Source organism: Pituophis catenifer, unplaced genomic scaffold (genome assembly GCF_029215685.1).
Source record: "Pituophis catenifer annectens isolate HBS135680 unplaced genomic scaffold, rPitCat1.0.hap2 SCAF_2, whole genome shotgun sequence".
NCBI classification, from domain to species: Eukaryota; Metazoa; Chordata; class Lepidosauria; order Squamata; family Colubridae; genus Pituophis; species Pituophis catenifer.
Window position 1 is genome coordinate 110,851,076 of NW_027256882.1, and position 18,981 is coordinate 110,870,056.

Below are 18,981 nucleotides of genomic sequence, written 5' to 3' on the forward strand. Positions count from 1 at the left end.
AGGATAGAATGGCATAGAACTATAATGGCAATGATGTGAATTAGATCTAGATTTTCATGTGTTAATTTCTTTGACTTAATATTACTCTTTGGTTTAAGGCAGGGGTCAGCAACCTTAAACACTCAAAGAGCCACAAAGGCCCTAACTGGAAGCCCCACATCAAATTCTGAAACCAACCAGAAGTCCGGTTCCCCCACGATAGAGTCTCCTCTTAGCACAGCATCCTTTTTCCTCTACCTGTCCTAACCAAAAGCCCTATCAATTGCAGAGCCGACCGGTGACAGGCAGCTGCAGCAAAGGATGAAAGAGCCACATGCGGCTCCAGAGCCGCGGGTTGCCGACCCCGGTTTAAGGTTACTTTGTAATCTGTACTCTGCATAACAAAGTTTACCATGAAAGACAATAGCACCTTGTCTTTTTGAAATTGGTAAGTCTTTGAATGAGATGCGAAGGTAGCAGATACAGTACAACTACAGTATTTTGTAAATAACCTTTATTTGAGTAGGAGAATTTAAAACTGTTAGATTTGTCTGCAGATGTGCTGGGCCTTCAATTTCCAGATAAGGTGGGTATGTTCAAAGTGTATATTGGTTCAGAATTTTAGGAATCTGGAGCAAAACAGAGCAGGGAAAGCTGAATGGCTGGGTATTTGGTCTAAACATTATTGAAATTATAGTCATTATTAGCACTTGTCCAGATCGAAACCACTAAAATAACTTTTTGGTTTTCATTTTTAATTCTATGCACAAAGTTTTAGATGAAAGAAAAGAATTTATTACTAGTGATTTGAATAGGAGTTAAAAGCATACTTATCAAATCAATTCAATGCTCCGATCCTCCTGACTAAAAAAACTATAGACTGTGGCTGAAATTCTGCCTAGTAACAGTAGAATGCCAGTACTATCCTTCTTCAGAATCTCCATCCTTAAATTAATGATACTGTGTTACCAAAAGGTGAGAGATCCTGTACCTCAGTATAAATCTGGCTTCAGTTAGCTCTAAAATGGATTTGTAGGGATGAGTTTCTAGTAAAGCAATTGTAGAGCAAAGATTAAAATGTAGAAGTTCAAAACAACTTCTGCAATTTCAGCCAATTTTTGGAGCTCCAAGTTGAGTTATGATATGGGAAACATTTTTAGGAAGTAAAATAATGATGTTTAAATATTGTTTATAAAAGGTCATTTTCTGCAAAAACCAAGGAATTCACAAAAACAACACTGATCTGGCTTCCTTTTTTATCCTGTTGAGGCAAAAGGTTCTGAGATAAGACCCTCCGTCATTACATTGTTTAGTAAAGTGAGTTGTCTAGGAAGTATGAGATAAGAAACAGGAATTTGCCTGCATTCCATTGGGGTGCAGTTCTTTAACAGACTGTGCCAGAGCACTAAGAAGAGTTTAAATGAGGTAAGCAAAAACTACGGTAATCAGTATGCTGGAAATTAGGAAATGATAGTTAGAACTGAAGTTGACAATAAGTTCTACTTGGAAAAAGGATTAAGACAGGAAAGTCATTAATAGAGTAATGTTCATTCTTTCAAGGAATATTGCTAAATTAAGAAAATGAAGCGGTGAAATGCCTGCCTCAGTAAATAATTAACTGAATTACTCAATATTTCTAAGCCATGAACCAAGTTTCCAAGTCTAAATAGCTCAGTTAACCAAGCACTGAATGTGAAAACCAAACAAATCGCATCTTGGGTTGGTGAACCAGGTCACAGAGTGTTTCTTTTCTGCCTCCATTTCAGAGGTGGGTTTCAGTAGGTTCTGACCAGTTCTGGAGAACCGGGAGGGGAAATTTTGAGTAGTTCGAAGAACCGGTAGTAAAAATTCTGACTGGCCCCGCCCCATCTATTCTCTGTCTCCCAAGTCTCAGCTGATCGGGAGGAAATGGGGATTTTGCAGTAACCTTCCCCTGGAGTGGGGAGGGAATGGAGATTTTACAGTATCCTTCCCCTGCCACGCCCACCAAGCCATGCCACACCCACCAAACCACACCCACAGAACCAGTAATAAATTTTTTGAAACCCACCACTGCTCCATTTATGTACATACACATACATACTAAATTCCTGAAAACCTTCTACAGTATGTTTAAAAATATTGAATTTCTCTCTCATATTTTAAAATCTTAAATATATCATTTTATTTATTTATTTTATTTATTATTGTGATTTATATGCCGCCTTTCTCCCTGGGGACTCAAGGCGGCTTACAAAATGACAATTTCCATCATAAGCTAATGTATATGCCTATGGGCTAGTTATAACCTGTTCTAAACCAGAATCAGGATACTTTCCACAAACTTAAATTTATCACCTGCGTAAAGGTTTTCTTTTTTTCCTTGTTGTTTACTGGAGCATTCCAAATGTCAGATTCAATCTAGGAACAAAATAGTTGAATTCTAGACTGTAATGCTTTATGTTGCAAATGGATAATTTCATTTTCAAATGTTCACTCATAAAAATTCAGCATCTAATGGTTACTTAAATTTGTCCCAGTCTTAAGCAAAATACAGGCATTCTTTTTTCAAGGCATCTGCAGTGTATATAACAATACATCATTGGCTTAAAGACCACAAAATGATATCTTCTTTTTGATATCTGCTTGCATGGTGCTTTCACATATAGTTATATGACCATGAATACAACTGATTATAATTTTGCCTGAAATCAGAGTGGAGTGGCTGGAGTGTGCCCTGGCATAGCATTACTTTAGTCTATCATGATTTTTTAAAAGGCTTGGAGAAGACAAAAAATAATCTGAGAAAACAAAAAGCCAGGAGATCTGAGAAAGTTGAGAAGAATGAAGAGGTCTCATGAACAAGTCGTAAAAAGAGGTAGAAGGAAAGTATTCTAGGTAAAGTGTGCCCTTTATCTTTAGCTCTAACCTCATTCTATGGGGGAGAGGCTGACAAAAAGTAAAAGTAAGAGACCATCAGGAGGAGGATGGGATATGAGTGGAAGGAGAGTTGATGTCAACAATTGAGAAATAGAGGCATTTGGCAGCCTATTTCATAAAGAGCATTTTAGCCCAATTGGTTAGCAATTTGGAAGAAGTGTTTCAACTCATTCAAAGAGACACCGATATAATGAATTATAAATGATACAGAGAATGAGAACCAATGCATTGAGAATCAATCAATAAGATGGAGACATTGTGATGGTTGATTCACAAGAGCACAAATTGGGAAATATGCCTGATTTTGAGGGAATTAACCATTGTCATAAACAGCTAATACCTAGTTTGAGAATGTGCCTAAATTCATTTCCACAGGAGTCCACAGGGTAGATTTAAAAAGTCAAGATGGTTGCAACTGTGCAAATCAAAGCCCGATCACTTTTATATGTTTGTTGTGTCACATGAACATGTGAAAAGACATGTCAGAACAACGAACTTGATCGTTTTGATCTCCCTCCTATGGATGCCATTGGAAGCTCCAATCATTCCCATGACTAGGAACACCTATTACAAACTTTCCTACACAGAAACAGTCCAGCTTATAATGTCCATCCACTTGCAATTTCATACCTAGGTTACTGTAAACTGCTGTTTGTGTAATTACCTGTGTATTTAGTACAGTTACAAAAAGTGTCTAAGTTGTTAAATGGACTGAGTAGAAGCAACAGTACAAGATGCTAATTAGATTCCAAGCCTGAATCAGGGTGGTTTATGTTCTATCTATAAGAATCTATACCAACTTTGGACCTGATACCTCATCAGTAATTTTCATGGTTACAGATCTGATGGAACCCAGTGATTATTACGGGAGATTCTACTGCATGTGTCTAGAATGGCAGGGTGTCTAATAACCCTTCTTGAAAATCCCAACAATTGCTCTGTGTTAATGTTGGATCAATTGTTTTTCTTTCTGATTTTGTTTTCCTTTCCTGCTTTCTTTCTACTGGATATAGTTTCCCATGTAATGTTTTTATTATGCATCTTATGTTTAATAAACAGCTTCAACATGTTCAGCTTGTACAAGAAGCACTTTGTATTACAGGAATAAAAATAGTCTATGGTAAAAAGAAAAAAACAGGGGAAGGTCTAGTGATAAATAACTATAATTTAGATATCAACATTTACAGTCTGAACATGTTATATTAATACTCCAATTCTCAGTAATAAGGTATTTCATACCACTTCTCCTCTACATTAGAAAATTCTTCATAACTTGCTTTGTATGCCATGCAGAAGCACTACTAGAGGAAAAAAAAGATGATGATATATCACAACTACTGAGATTTCAGTCATCCAATGTATTCAGTTCATGAATACATAAAAGCACCTAGGAGACAAAAAGCTCTTGTTGAGAGAGACGTATTTAACTCCAGGCTCATAAAATGGAGTTAAATATTCACTGAATCATCTTATAGTTATGTCTCATTTGGTCTTTTTTAGCCAACGCTATCTGAACTGATATGTTTCAATATCTGTCAGAGAATATGAGTTTACATTGTTTTTCAAGGTGTGTTTCTTTACATATTAAGCCTGCATAGCATAATATATAGTATGTGTCACTGCCTGACCACATGTTACAAATTACATTCAAGGAAAAGAATGAAAAATCCATGAATCAAAAAGGAAGAGTCATACATTTGCAAAGTGATGAATTCTGTGAGTCATTAATCTGATAAAACTGAACTCTCTCTTAGTCACTCTTCTAGGAGAATTGGATTCTCCCTCCAGCAAAAATGGCAATATTACGATACAAATATAATCATCAATGTTTTCTTATGGCCAGCCTGCACCAGCAATCTGAAAGACTGTTTTATACAATCAAGGATCAGGGTGCCATTTCAAAAGGTAATGCTTATTGTCTTGTAAATATATCAAGTGTGAGCTTTACATAAAAATAAAAATAAAAAGACAACAGCCCCAAGTTTCTTCTAAAATCATATGAAGCAGCTTGGACTATACAGATAATTCATCTAAAATCAAAGGTTCCTCTGGGCATTCTGACATTGTTAATTCTATAAAAGCACCAAGTGTTCTTCAAAGCTCTGATTAGTTTATACACTAATATACTTATATTAGTATATTTATATACTATATAAATATAATTAGTATAATATAATATATAATTAGTATAATATAATTAGTTTATATACATGTGAATTAGAAGAAAGGAAAGGTCCTTCACCAACTTTTAATAAGGCCAGAAATCCTACTATGTATTTCTTTCATGTTAGAAGATACAATAATATAAATAAGAGCATAGATGACATTGGTTAGAGTTCTTCCCAGGAAATAAAAATCCTGCTTCAGATGTAATATGAAAAGATGTATGTGTATCCTACTGAACAGAATGTCAGCTATTGGTGGAATGACTACCCCACATTACATTATTCCAGAAGTTAGAAAAATGATGTGGCAGGATTACTTTAGAATTCCTATTGTGAGTAGATACAACATCTATCAGATTCTAAGTTCTGATTTTTTAAAAAAGAAAATAACCCCAATAAGAAGGTGCATTTGATTTTTCTCAGCCAGCAAAGTGGAAATACATGCTTTGTATATCATGTTTATCTATTTCTTGATTTATCTATCTCAGACCGCTCAGCAAAACCTGGGCAGTTTAACAAACCACGCTGCAGCCGAATGAAACTTCAAGCAGGAAACAGGTTTATTTGCTCTCCAGGTTTGCCACAGACAACGCTGAGTTCAATATATGATAACACAAAGTCGGTGTTGGGATCTACCGCAACCCAACGCCGTTTAAATAGCTGCACCACTCAGTCATCCAATCAGCTATGCTTCCGGGTTTCCAGCTCCGCACTTGCGCAAGCTGCCATGTCACCCAGATGCGTCAACAGGAGGTAATAAACACCCGAATGGCCCCTATCTTGGCCGCAGGGTGACCGTCCGCCTACCGAGCCTCTAGCACCCCCATCACCGTGAATATACCCTTCCCCCCATTGCAGCCTACGATCCTTCCAAAGTGTTTCCAGTTTTGCATGGTGAGCTCTTTGCTTTGCTCTTATCCCCAGTGTGTCGAGCGTGGGATGTCTCGACAGGCGGCTCCCCCTAGCAGGAGTCCACCTGGAAGACATAAAGCAAAGGGTTAGTATAAGTTCGTTTACCGTCCGTCTTTCTGCCACCTCCAGGTTTATGAGGATATTTTCTGTGGTACATTTTCCTCAGCCTATTCGCCTTAAGGTTTTCAACAGGAACCCAGGATGCCTCCTCCAACGGGTAGCCCTTCCATTGTACTAAATATTTAAGCTTTCCTCTGCTTAATTTGGAGTCTAGTATGTCGACGATTTCATATTGATCCCCACCCAGCGGCCCTGGACATTCTAGAGGGTCCCGTATACCATCCACAGGTTTTAGCAGACTACTGTGAAATACCGGGTGAACTTTACCCAGTAAAGACGGCAACTTTAATTCAACTGTTACCGGGTTTATGACTTTCGTAATAGTGAATGGGCCAAGGTATTTGGGACCTAGTTTTCTACTGGGTACTTTCAGCTTGATGTATTTAGTAGACACATATATCTGGTCCCCCACCTGGAATGGCTTATGATCCGCTCGTTTCCTGTCAGCATATAGCTTATACTCTTTTGACGCTTTCTGTAACGCTTCTTTGACTTTCAGCCACAGGTGTCCAATCCGTACCCCCCATTCCCTGGGAGACACTTGTTCTTGCTCTTCTATTTCGAGTTCAGGGATCGCAGTGAACTCTCGACCATAGACTACCTGAAATGGTGTAATGCCAATACTTTGGTGTACCGCGTTGTTATATGCTACCTCAGCAAACGGTATGAGGTCTGACCAGTCAGACTACTGATAAGAAATATAACAACGTAAATATCTTTCCACCATAGTGTTGGCCCTCTCTACAGCCCCGTTAGTGCTCGGGTGATAAGCCGAACTCAACCCTTGGGATGACCCTATCATGGTGACGAACTCGCGCCAAAAGCGTGCTGTAAATTGTATGCCTCTATCTGATATGATCCAATGAGGAGCAACATGCAACCGATATATATGACGTACAAATAAGCGTGCTAGCTTCCTTGCCGAAGGCAAACCCCGACAAGGGATGAAATGAGCCTGCTTGGAAAAGAGGTCAACTATTGTCCATATAACTGTATGGCCCTTACTCTCGGGCAGGTCGACGATAAAGTCCATCCCTATTTCGTCCCATGGTCTATTGGGGTTTGTAATCGATTGTAACAAACCAAGCGGTTTGCCAGGTCTTGCCTTTGTTGTTGCACATATTTTACAGCTTCTATTGATAGAAATGGTGTCTTCCAACTCTCCCAAAAATACTCCCTATTTGCCACAAATAATGACAGAATGCTATGCATTGAAAGTGCCATCCAAATGGCTGCTTCAGCAAATTTACACTACATACCTATAGATGTTGAAGCACAACAGAGTACAAAACAGTGCAATAATGTGATGGCAGAGGAGGGAATGACTGTTATAACTTTGAAACTGGATTGTAAGTAGCCCTGAGGAGGTCTGCCGTAACTTTGAACAGTTGCTAATCCATTATGCTCATTTCTTTTTGTTTTTTCTTTTTGAAATGACAAAGAGAAATATAAGTCTTTCTTTCAGCACTGGGAAAACATTGGCACAACAATGATATTACTGGGTGAAGTGAATCAAAATCAGACATTTCAAAACACAACAATCATCTTATCTCTCAAAGAAATTCAAAATAAACTTGTATTTCATGAGATACATTTAAATTGTTTTCTGCATTTTCAACAACTGTAAATCATACAAAGTACCTGTATTGAGAAATATATACATTTGATTTTTAAATGATATTTTTTCACTTTCTATATTATAATTAATTGCCATCCTAAACTGCCTCCTCTGAATTAAAATCGATGAATAGGGTTTGGGATGCTTCCCCCAAGTAATGACCTTATTCTCTTGACTGCATAGTAGAATTGCTCCACCTGAGCAAGGGCTTCTGACTCAGTTATGAGTATATAATTGATTTTTACAATATTCTCACTTCCTCATAACTCCTTAAATTTCTGTTGCAATACCTGTCCCACAGAACTTTCCAATTTTGCTGAGATAGTCCTTGTTATACCTCAATGTAAGGCTTACTCTGCTTCTTTTACAGGCAATTATGCAAAATCAACTTGTCAAGATCTTTCTGGCAGTTCTCAGAGAAGATAACACTGGAGAAAGAATCTTTACAAGGATATTCAAATGCTGTATAACAGAAATACTCTTGGCAATTTTTGCATCATTCAGAACCTGCTCATAACATAAATTCAGAATCAATACATGGTAAAATAACTTGATTTTTGATGTCCATGTAAAGTGGGCTCTACTAGACTAATAAAGTCGAGTGACAGCAAAAACCACATGAAGTATTTTTTTTTCTCCTGTTGTTTCCTACTGTAGACATTTTTTCATGATAGGAACTCTGGACTAGTGAAACTACTGAACTGACTGGGGTCAGATAGGTGTCATGAAAAACATGTGAGTAACACATGATATTCATGTCACTGAGAAAGTTTTGAGGATAGTAAGCTAAATATATGTAATACGAAAGTGTGTTTATACATAGATAAGAAACCTTCTCTAACACTTCCTATTTCCTGTGCTTGCCCGCATCTCTACTCTGAGATAAATCACTCTAGGTCAGGGGTATCAAACTCACAGCCCATGGGCCAGATGCGTCATGTTCTGGTTCCATCCATTCCCGGTTTAGCAAAGGGTAAAAAAGTCATGATATGTCACGTGACGACAACATGACGCTGAGAGTTTGACACCCCTGGTCTAGGTAGAACTGTCCTCCCTTTCTTCACATCAGAAACGTGGCTTGGTTTTTTCAGCCATTCTGTCACACCCCAAACCCTGAGAAGATAAACAACAACAGGCAAGAAAATCTAACAATGTGGAATTCTGAATTAATTATACTAATTTGTGAGCTGACACTTGTTGGATTATATTTGAGAGGCACAGTTTACAGAAGTCCCTGAGAAATTCTAAGACACATGTAAAAGGGGAAGTTGTGGGTTATGGTTACACTATGTTATGCCCTGGGAATGAACTGTTCTTTGTCTCATTTTAAAGTAGGGTCTCCAAAGTTGGCAACTTTAAGACCTACGAAGTTCAACTCTATAAGTTGGCTGGCTGAGGAATTCTGGGATTTGAAGTCCGCAAGTGTCAAAGTTGCCCAGTTTGGCAGTTAAAGTTGCCAAGTTTGGAGAGCACTGTTTTAAAGTCTTGTGAAAGTCTTGTTGTTTGAACCGTTATAAGAAAAAAGCCCCATTGGAAGATGGTTTAAAGTTATGTGCCACTTTATAATGACCCCAGCATAGTTTATCCAGGGCAGCTCTTATGATCATGAAGAATGAAAACTAGCCAGTCCTAAGAAGGATGAAACACAAAATCATCACACCTTATCACGTGATAATGTTTCAACAATTGACACAAATTCTAAAGCAAAAAGACAGATCTTTTTATAAGGCAATGCCATATCATTTATTCGCTTTTTTAGAGTCACCCTGACATGGCACAAGGCAAATCAGGCTGAAAGATTTTGACTACTCTTCCTGCTCTTGTGTTTGATGTGCATCATCACTGTGACTCATGTTCTATGCATCTACTCAGCAGATATGGGATAGCAACTAAAGCACTTGTGGGTGAGTGAACTTTACAGACCCGAAAGAGGCACGTGCTCAGAAATCTGGAACATATTCACCTCATAGAATAAGAATTATAAAATTACAGAAACGGACTATATAAACATTCAGGACACAATGTTCTTGCAAATTTGATAAGTGAATTTCTGACTAGCATTCATCCAATTCAAGAGTAATATATCACACTTTAACAATCTATTATGACCAGAAAGCTAAATGAACTTATCATGCTGCTATTACATGTTGTTCAGATTTCAAAGTAACCCTGTGCTGTTTCAGACAGAGCTTTGAAAGATTGGTCTCCATTGTTTAATAAGGCATTCAGGATTGAACCAATTTATATTCAGACAATTATCCTGCCCATGCATCTTATCTCATATTTACTCTTCTGGATCGGTCAAGTTCAATTGGCTGATTTTAAGAATCTTTTTAAAAAGCTTGCAGTGAAATAGAGATAAAAATGATATTTTATCTATTTTTATTGATTGATTTGTATGCTATCTCAATCACCAGAGAAAGACCAGGAGATTCTATTGCAATTTCTTCAGTGTTTTTGCTTATACTTTAGTCTAATATGATCAATTTCTACACTCTGCTTATTATAAATACAGGTAGTCCTCAATTTATAACAATCCATTATAATGGCATTGAAAAAAGTGACTTATAATCATTTTTCACACTTACGACCATTGCAGCATCTCCATAGTCATATGATCAAAATTCAGATGCTTGGCAACTAATTCATATTTATGACAGTTGCAGTATCCAGTGGTGTTGTGATCAGCTTTTGTGACCTTCTAGGAGGCAAAGTCAATGGGAAAGCCAGATTCACTTAACAATCGTGTTATTAGATTAACAACTGCAATGATTCATTTAACAACTGTGGCAAGAAAAGTTGGAAAATGGGGTAAAACTCAATTAACAAATGTTTCATGTAGCAACAAAAATTATGAGCTCAATTATGGATGTAAGTTAAGGGCTACCTGTATATGTGTGTTCATAATAGCAATAGCACTTAAAATTATATATCACTTTGTAATGTTTTACAGCCCTCTGCAAGCAGTTTACAGAGTCAGCATATTGTCCCCAACAATATGGGTTCTCATTTTACTGACCTTGGAAGGATTGGAGTTAACCTTGAACTGGTCAGGATTGAATTGCTGGCGGTTGGCAGAATCAGCCTGCAAAACTGCCAATAATTGCGCCACCACGGTTCTTTTATACATAATCATATCAAATTGATTATGCATACACATATGCACATATACATGCAAACACTAAACAATCTTTGTTATTATTATTTATTACATTTGTGTGCCACTCAATTCCCAATCTCTTCTAAAAAAACTCAATCAAATGGGAGTCTGTTACTTTACTCAAGGGATTTTTCCACTACTTAATAGTTCATAATTCTCAGCCTTACGCCCTTTTCTTTTACATTCAATCCTCTGGTTGTTTTCAGTTTTAGCAAGAATATATCTGCTTCCTTTTGCACACAGTAAGCTTTAACGAACTTGAACACTTCTCTCTGGACTATATGGCAATACATCTCACTACATTCTAGTTGAAAGGAAGCTTACAATAGCCTACCAGCTTGTGATTTTCAGATTACTGTAGAACTTCTAGGCTGCACAGAATGAAATAAGCATGAAATGTGTTTGCATTAGTGAGCCAAAATATGCTCTGTTTCTTTCAAACACATGGTTTAAGCAGAGCTGTCTTCATATTTATGGCAAATAAATGAATAGAACAGAACAGAATAACCTTGCAGCTCTTCTAGTTGAACCCCCTGCTCAAACAGGAAACCCTATACTATTTCAGACAAATGATTGTCCAATCTCTTCTTAAAAACCTCCAGTGATGGAGCAGCCACACCTTCTGGAGACAAGCTGTTCCACTGATTAATTGTTCTGTCAGGAAATTTCTCCTTAGTTTTAGAATGCTTCTCTCCTGGATTAGTTTCCATCCATTGCTTCTTGTTCTGCCTCCAGGTGTTTTGTGATTGTCTATGATAAAAAAAATCAAGACAGTTAGTGAGGGATACAGGTTGATGAGAAGCTTTGAGCGTGGAGCAAACTTTTATCATTGTTAGTAATATCAAGAGTGGATCTTGGACAAAGATGATTTGGGAGAAAAGAACAAAATAACCAAAGTTACTTGATGAAAACCGAAGTGGAAAAGACTGTGGTGGTGGTGGTGGGGAAATGTAGTCTTCTGGGATTGGGTTGTTTTATGGGAAGGAAGGAAGGAAGGAAGGAAGGAAGGAAGGAAGGAAGGAAGGAAGGAAGGAAGGAAGGAAGGAAGGCAGTTTTCTATTGCCTGAAAGTTGATAGTGAACAAAATGTGGCTGTGTACTGGGCAATATTTTACTTTTTCATATTAGTCTACTTGAAATGTGCTAAATCAGATTTATATGGAAGCAGGGGAACACACATTTTCATTTGTCTAACAAATGATTTTTTTTTAAAAAAAAAAAAAGTGGAACAAAGCTGTTGGAGTGGTACAGAATGAGGCAAGGGAGCTGTAAGGAATTTGGAGCTAAAATTTTGAACCTCTCTAAACACTTATGTGTCCTTTATCTGTCCACATGGTTTGCACATTATACTAAAGGGATTGTTTACTTCTTGATTAATTAGAGATGCAACTTGGATTTATACCATGAAAACATGACTGATTTTAGAGTAATAAAATATGGCTTGAAACTATGGTTCATTGCTAACTTAATGGTTGCAACTATATTTTAGTATGAAATATGAATGAGGTCACATAGTTACAATAGTCTCCTAGCTTTATTTTTTGGTTTTAGCTCTGCTGAAGCAGTGACAGTTTTACAGAATTGGAAAACAATATTAGCTGAAAAACAAAACAAAAACTTGCTTGACTTTGGTTCATTTCTGAATTCTTTGCCCAAACAACAACAGCAACCAGAATTAAAAGAAACTTACAGTTATTGTGATGCATGAAATTAGCTATCACCAAGGTGATAATGAATATGCCTGAAACCCTTTCCTCATTTAGCAACAGCAATGGCACTTAGACTTATATACTGCCCCATAGTTCTTTACAATACTATCTGGGCAGTTTAAATGTCAGCGTATTGCCCCCAACAAAAGGGTTCTCATTTTATTGACCCTCAGAAGGATGGAAAGTTGAGTCAACCTTGAGCCCATCAGGATCAAAATCTAGGCTGTGGGAGAGTTTGCTAGTGATATTGCATTCTAACCACTGCACTACTAGGGCTCTTCGCTCATTTCTACTTCACTACAACATAACCATATTTTGCTACTGGGTCTTTTTTCTATAACTCAGATGAAATGCTATTCATTCAAGCTGGAGTCAGCAGAAAACTAAACTGGCATAAAATTTGTTGCCCCACTGCTAAATCTTCTCATGCCTCAACTCCCTCTGTATCCAATCATTACAGACACTTGACTTCTGTCTACCATTACGGATGGCTGAGTCTAATAAATATATAATCCCTTGAGGTTGCTCTTGAATGGTGTTTGGAAAGTCACCAATTCAATTCATGGCAACTTAAACTTGTCTCACAGATAGACTGAGGACAAATTAAGAACATAATCAGTAGGAGATAAACTACAGCTGTCAAATTATGCCATGGTTAAATAAAACTGGGAAGAGAGTCTTACTATAGTCTCCCAATGGGATGAGGATCAGGTAAGAACATTATTATGGGGGGAAATTTGCTTTTCTTCAATAGGATGACCCACATTTAAGGGAATATAATCTATACCATAAACTGAATATGAAAAAGTTTCAAAACATGTCAGAAAGAACAAGCATCTGAAGAGAGAGAAAGTATGGTATCACTTCCCAAAGCCCAGCTGACATGGTTTGGCTAAGAAGGTCATTCATCATCTTCCTCATTCCTTTTTCTGCACCAGCTTTTATGGGTGCATATTTAAATAAGGATGTTTCTTCTGAGATTCACATTCTTATTTGGAAACTTTGAACCTGACATAGTGACGCTCAGGAAAGGGCCTTTCCCTGATTTATTCTGCTAATCAGACATATTCTTTTTTGATACAATGCCAGCATTACATAACATTATAGCCTGAGGATATAGGAGGCTGAGTGGCGTAGGAGGCTAATGCCTCCTACTAAGGCAACATTTAACATCCAGCTGCCTGCAATTACTGCGAGTTCAATTCTTACCAGGCTCAAGGTCGACTCAGCCTTCCATCCTTTCTAAGGTGGGTAAAATGAGGACCCGGTTTGTGGGGGCAATAAGCTGACTTTGTATAAAATATACAAAAGTATGAAGGCTATTGCTTAATGCATTGTAAGCCGCCCTGAGTCTCCGGAGAAGGGCGGCATATAAAAATAAATTATATATATATATACACTGGTATAATTTTAAATCGTTTTTAATTGGGTTACTGATTTTAATTTGGTATTGTATTGTGATTTGTATTGAAGTTGTCATTTTGTAAGCCGCCTTGAGTCCCTAGGGAGAAAGGCGGCATATAAATCGCAATAAATAAATATATATATATATATATATATATATATATATATATATATATATATATATATATATATATCATTCTTTTCTCTAAGGAGCCTCTTACTTCCCTAAAAGGTAACGTCTAATCTGTATTGATTTTATGTACCTCAAGGATGTCCCAGTCAACCAATACCAACATAACTCCTAAGGATTGTGCTAGCCTTATATTGTCTCCAGCCCAGTAGTAGGCATAATTTGGAGAAGGTTTTTTCCTCTGATCAGTAGCTGACTTCCACCTCAGCTATTGCTGTCCTAGCCTTTGCATTCTCCAAGTTCTTCTGAATAACTTTCAGCCCTCCCTCCCTCTTTGAGACCAGGTTCCCAGCAGGTAACGGCAGCAAAACTTCGGTACTTTACTGAAGTAGTGCATAACCCTTATTTGCTACACTCCCTGTATTTGTCAATTTCAATCACCGCTGTCCATAACTGGTTACCTAATAGCTATTCAGGTTCTAGCCCTGGAGGACCTAGTGAACTACATCGTCCTGGGTAGGTTCTGCCTCTCTGGCCTCTGGGGCTCCTTCTGCCCTGGGATTGACTTTGTGCAATTTTAACATGGCAAAATGTGGAATGGGAGGGAGAAGAGACATTCAGTTTAGAGAGAGAAATCTGTCCCTGCTGCAGGGCCCTGATTTTGGGGCTGGGGGGGGGAGTTATCTGTGATGAAAAGGCACAGCACAAAATCAGAGGAGAAGAGAAAACCTCTCTTACTTCCCCTGTCTCGTTATGATTGACCCACTCACAAATCAGGATAGCACCATTCAGCAGGGACACAGATCAGATGCAACAGAAACAAGGTAGGGATTGGCAGTGGGGACAACTAATTTTATGCCAGTGGGTTGGATGGTTTTTTTTTTTTTTTTTTTGCCAACTCAAAGATAAGTGGATGGAATTTTAATTTAAGTGCATAAATACACCTCAGTATAAAATCTACAATTTTTATCTCGAATTACAAGGACATACAAAACTTATAAATGCTTTATTCTTGTAGCGATTATATTATATAGGTAAAGGAGCCTTCTTCTGTTTTTCAAGAATGAAGATTTTTTTCCCCCATCCAAATACACACATTCAAAATAGAGACAGCCAGGATAGATTTACATAAGCAGGCTTGGCGCCAATTTTGGGAAATGGGGGGAAATGGCCATTATCCCAATGAGACAAGCTTTTATTTAGAAAGGATTCATTCCTGTTAAGGTAACTGAAATGTATAAAACACTCCAGAGTGTATGAAACTAGAGCTCCTATTGCTGACAAGGAACATTGTGTCACGTAAAGAACGAGCAGTGAAAGAAAGAAAAGTTCAGCTGAAATGCAAATAATATTATTCAGATAAGAACTGCTTCATGTTCCTGCTAAACAAACAGAAGCCAGGATTTGTGGTTTATGCAAGTGTATTGTAAAAGACTACTCATACAATCTTCAAGCACTATCAGTTTCTTTGTTTTTTTAGAAATGATGTAAAACACGTAGGCCTTATCCATGCTATGGTAATCAAAGTGGGTAATTCATATGTAAGCTACATAACAGAAAGCCGAGACGGCATAACTAAGGATTAAACTAGATGATACATAGAGTTTGATAAGCTGAATCTACAATTTATTTGTTTTCATTTTTTAAAAAAATGGGAAATGAAGAACAATGCACAAAAAGTGGAATTAAACCATTTCTCCTGATTTGTTTCCCCACTATAAATGGCTCCTGTGCATACCAAGTTGCTCTTTTATGTGACTGGGGAAAAAGCTCATAGAGTAACCAAAAATAGAGGAAATAAACCTTAAAGTTCTTGAGAAATGTTTATCAGTGGATTTACACATTCTGGATGACATCTTGTGACAAGGGCACTAAAGATTGCAAATGTTTATCAAACATTAGATTAGAATACATTTACAGAGTTTATAAACCAAAACAAATAATTCTAAAAGTTAAAAATATACTTTAGCTATGGTCAGCCACAGGCATATGGATTGTAGGGCCACATTTCCAAGTTATATCTAGTATTTATTTATTTATTTTGGTTAAAAAAGTACTGTCGAGTGAGAGATCATTTTTCTATTAAAAAAATAAATGCAGTAAAATAAGACAAAACATAAACATTTTTTAGAACATTGCTCTTGTAGCAATATGCTCCCCCTCAGGTAGTCTTCGATTTATGACTCTAATTGGGACTGGAATTTCGGTTGTTAAGTAATGTTGTCATTAAACAAGACATCATGTAATTTTTATGACCATTTTTACCCCGCTTGTTAAGAAAACCTGGCTTCCACCATTTATTTTGCTCATTGGAAACCAGCTGAGAAGGCTACAAATTACAATCACCTGACCGCAGGATGCCACAAACTTTGGAAATGTGAGCCAGTTGCCAAACTCCCAAATTGCAATCACATGACCCTGGGGGTGGGGCACTGATCATAATTTTGAGGACAGGTCATGTGATTTTTTTCACACTACTGTAACCTCAAACATTGTTAAACAAATGGTCATAAGTCAAGGACTACCTGTAATCTCACATCTTGGAAAGACTACCTAGTTCCCAATTTGCCACCATGCTGGCATTTCACTATCACAATTCCCAGAGTTTTAAAATGTCACAAAGAAATAGAAGCAAGGTTGCTGGGCGCCTTTAGAGCAGTGTTTCTCAACCTCTGCAACTTTAAGATGTGTGATCTTCAGCTCCCAAAATTCCCCAAACAGCATGAATTCTGAGAGTTGAGGTCCATACATCTTAAAGTTACTGAGATTCAGAAACATTTTAGATGATGTCAGTGCTTTGTTTTTTTCTTATTGTAAATTTTTGTATTTTTTTTTTTTACAACTGATGTTCCATCACATAGCAAGCTTTTGGTAAACTATCAGACAACGTGCCACACACACACACACACACACACACACACAAAAACCCCTATTGAAAATTATGCAGAGGGTAGTGTTCTAACATTTGATTTAATTTCTTTTTGTATGGAATATGTGTGAGAAACTGACTAGATACTCAAAAGAGCAGGAGACTGATTGGTTATTTCTGTTTCCTATTTGACAACAAGATTTAAAAAAAAAGATGATGCAGATCAATGCCTGGTGAGGCTGGCTAAAGTGAAGATTATTGTGGGTTAGTTTCAGACTGTTTTGAAGTTGAGGCTGGAAATGCTGGCGGTCATGAAAGTGCCTTGTGACACTGTTCTCTCACAAATGGATGAACAGTAATCTATAATTAATGCCAGACCTGGTCAAGTATGTCAAGTAATCATACATGTAAATTATATTCCAGTTCTACACTGGGATAGTCAAATCCATTGTTTAATTGGAATGTGTTTACAGTCAATGTATTTTAAACTTAAATAAAAATGACACTGATAAAGAGGACAGACTTAATTAAATAAATATATCTGTACTCATCAGTTTGGAGTTAGGGTGCCATTTTTAAAAGTGACCAGTAAAGAGAGAGGAGAATTTAGTGCCATTTCTAGTTGCACTAAAAAGTAACAACAATATACATATTATATTGATTTTGATCAGTCTTACCTTTGCAGTTGATTTGTGCCCAAAAGTTACATCCTTTTATAGGTTAGAGCAGGGATCCCCACCCCTGGTCCATGGACCAATACTAGCCGCAGTATGCCAGCAACTGGGCCGCACAAGCAAATGAAGCCCCATCCCATGGAACAGAGAAAGGTGCCGAAAATGTTGGGGGTCCCTGGGTTAGAGGGAACAATATTAACATTGATCTGATAAAAATAGAGCAGAATAGGGATTTTAAAATATGTTTAATTTTCGAAAGAAAATATATTACAACCTATCCAGATACAACTGCATACTTATGTATTATACAATGCATATACAAATATATTAAATATGAGAGATGAGAGAAATAAGGGTGATTCTGCCCACAAAGTTGTTGATACCGGTAACAGTGTTCTATGTTTTGTCCTTAGAGAAGGGGTGTCAAACTCGCGGCCCAGATGCATCATGCTCTGGCCATGCTCTGATTTAGCGAAGGGGGGAAAAGAGAAGTTTGACATCCCTCCCTTAGAGTATCAGTGGAAGATTATTTAAGAGAGATCCAGCCTAGAACTAAGGAGAAATTTCAGTGAGAACAATTAATCAGTGGAATGTCTTGCCTATAGAATTGTGGATGCTTCATCACTGGAGGTTTTCAAGAAGAGACAGCCATTTAACTGGAATCATATAGGATCTCCAGCCATAGACAGGGGGCCGGCCTAGAAGACCTCCAAGGTCCTTTCCAACCCTATTATTTCTATGTTCTAGGACAAGGGTGTGAAATTCACTTTGTCATGTTGTTGTCATGTGATGTATTGCAACTTTTTCCTCCTTTGCTAAACCGGGGATGGTCATGGCCAGCATGTGACGCATCTGGGCTGTGGGCCACGAGTTTGACATCCCTGTTCTAAGATTTTGAAGAGGAAGAAGGGGAGATAAAAACACTAGTAAAAAAATGTAAAGATTATGCAAACTGATGCCAGCAATAACTGGATCCTTTCCATATGAGAGAGAGAATAATGAAAATCTCCATAGAAACACAATTAAGACCTTGCATGATTGGTTGTAGTATAAGTGTACGGTATATATATCAGGGGTAAAATGCTATCAGTTCAGTCCAGTTCGGGCGAACCAGTAGTTAGCTACCAGTTCGTGCACCACAGCTGATTCCCCCCCTCGCTTCTACTTACCTTCCCAAGACTCCTTTTGGCACGTACTGTGCATGCACACACGCGCAGCACGCACCAAAAGGAGGCTTGGGAAGGTAAGTAGAACAGTGGGGGTGGGGTGGATCAGCTATCCAGCGGGGTTTAGCTTTGCTAGAAAGCAGGAAATCCTGCTTTC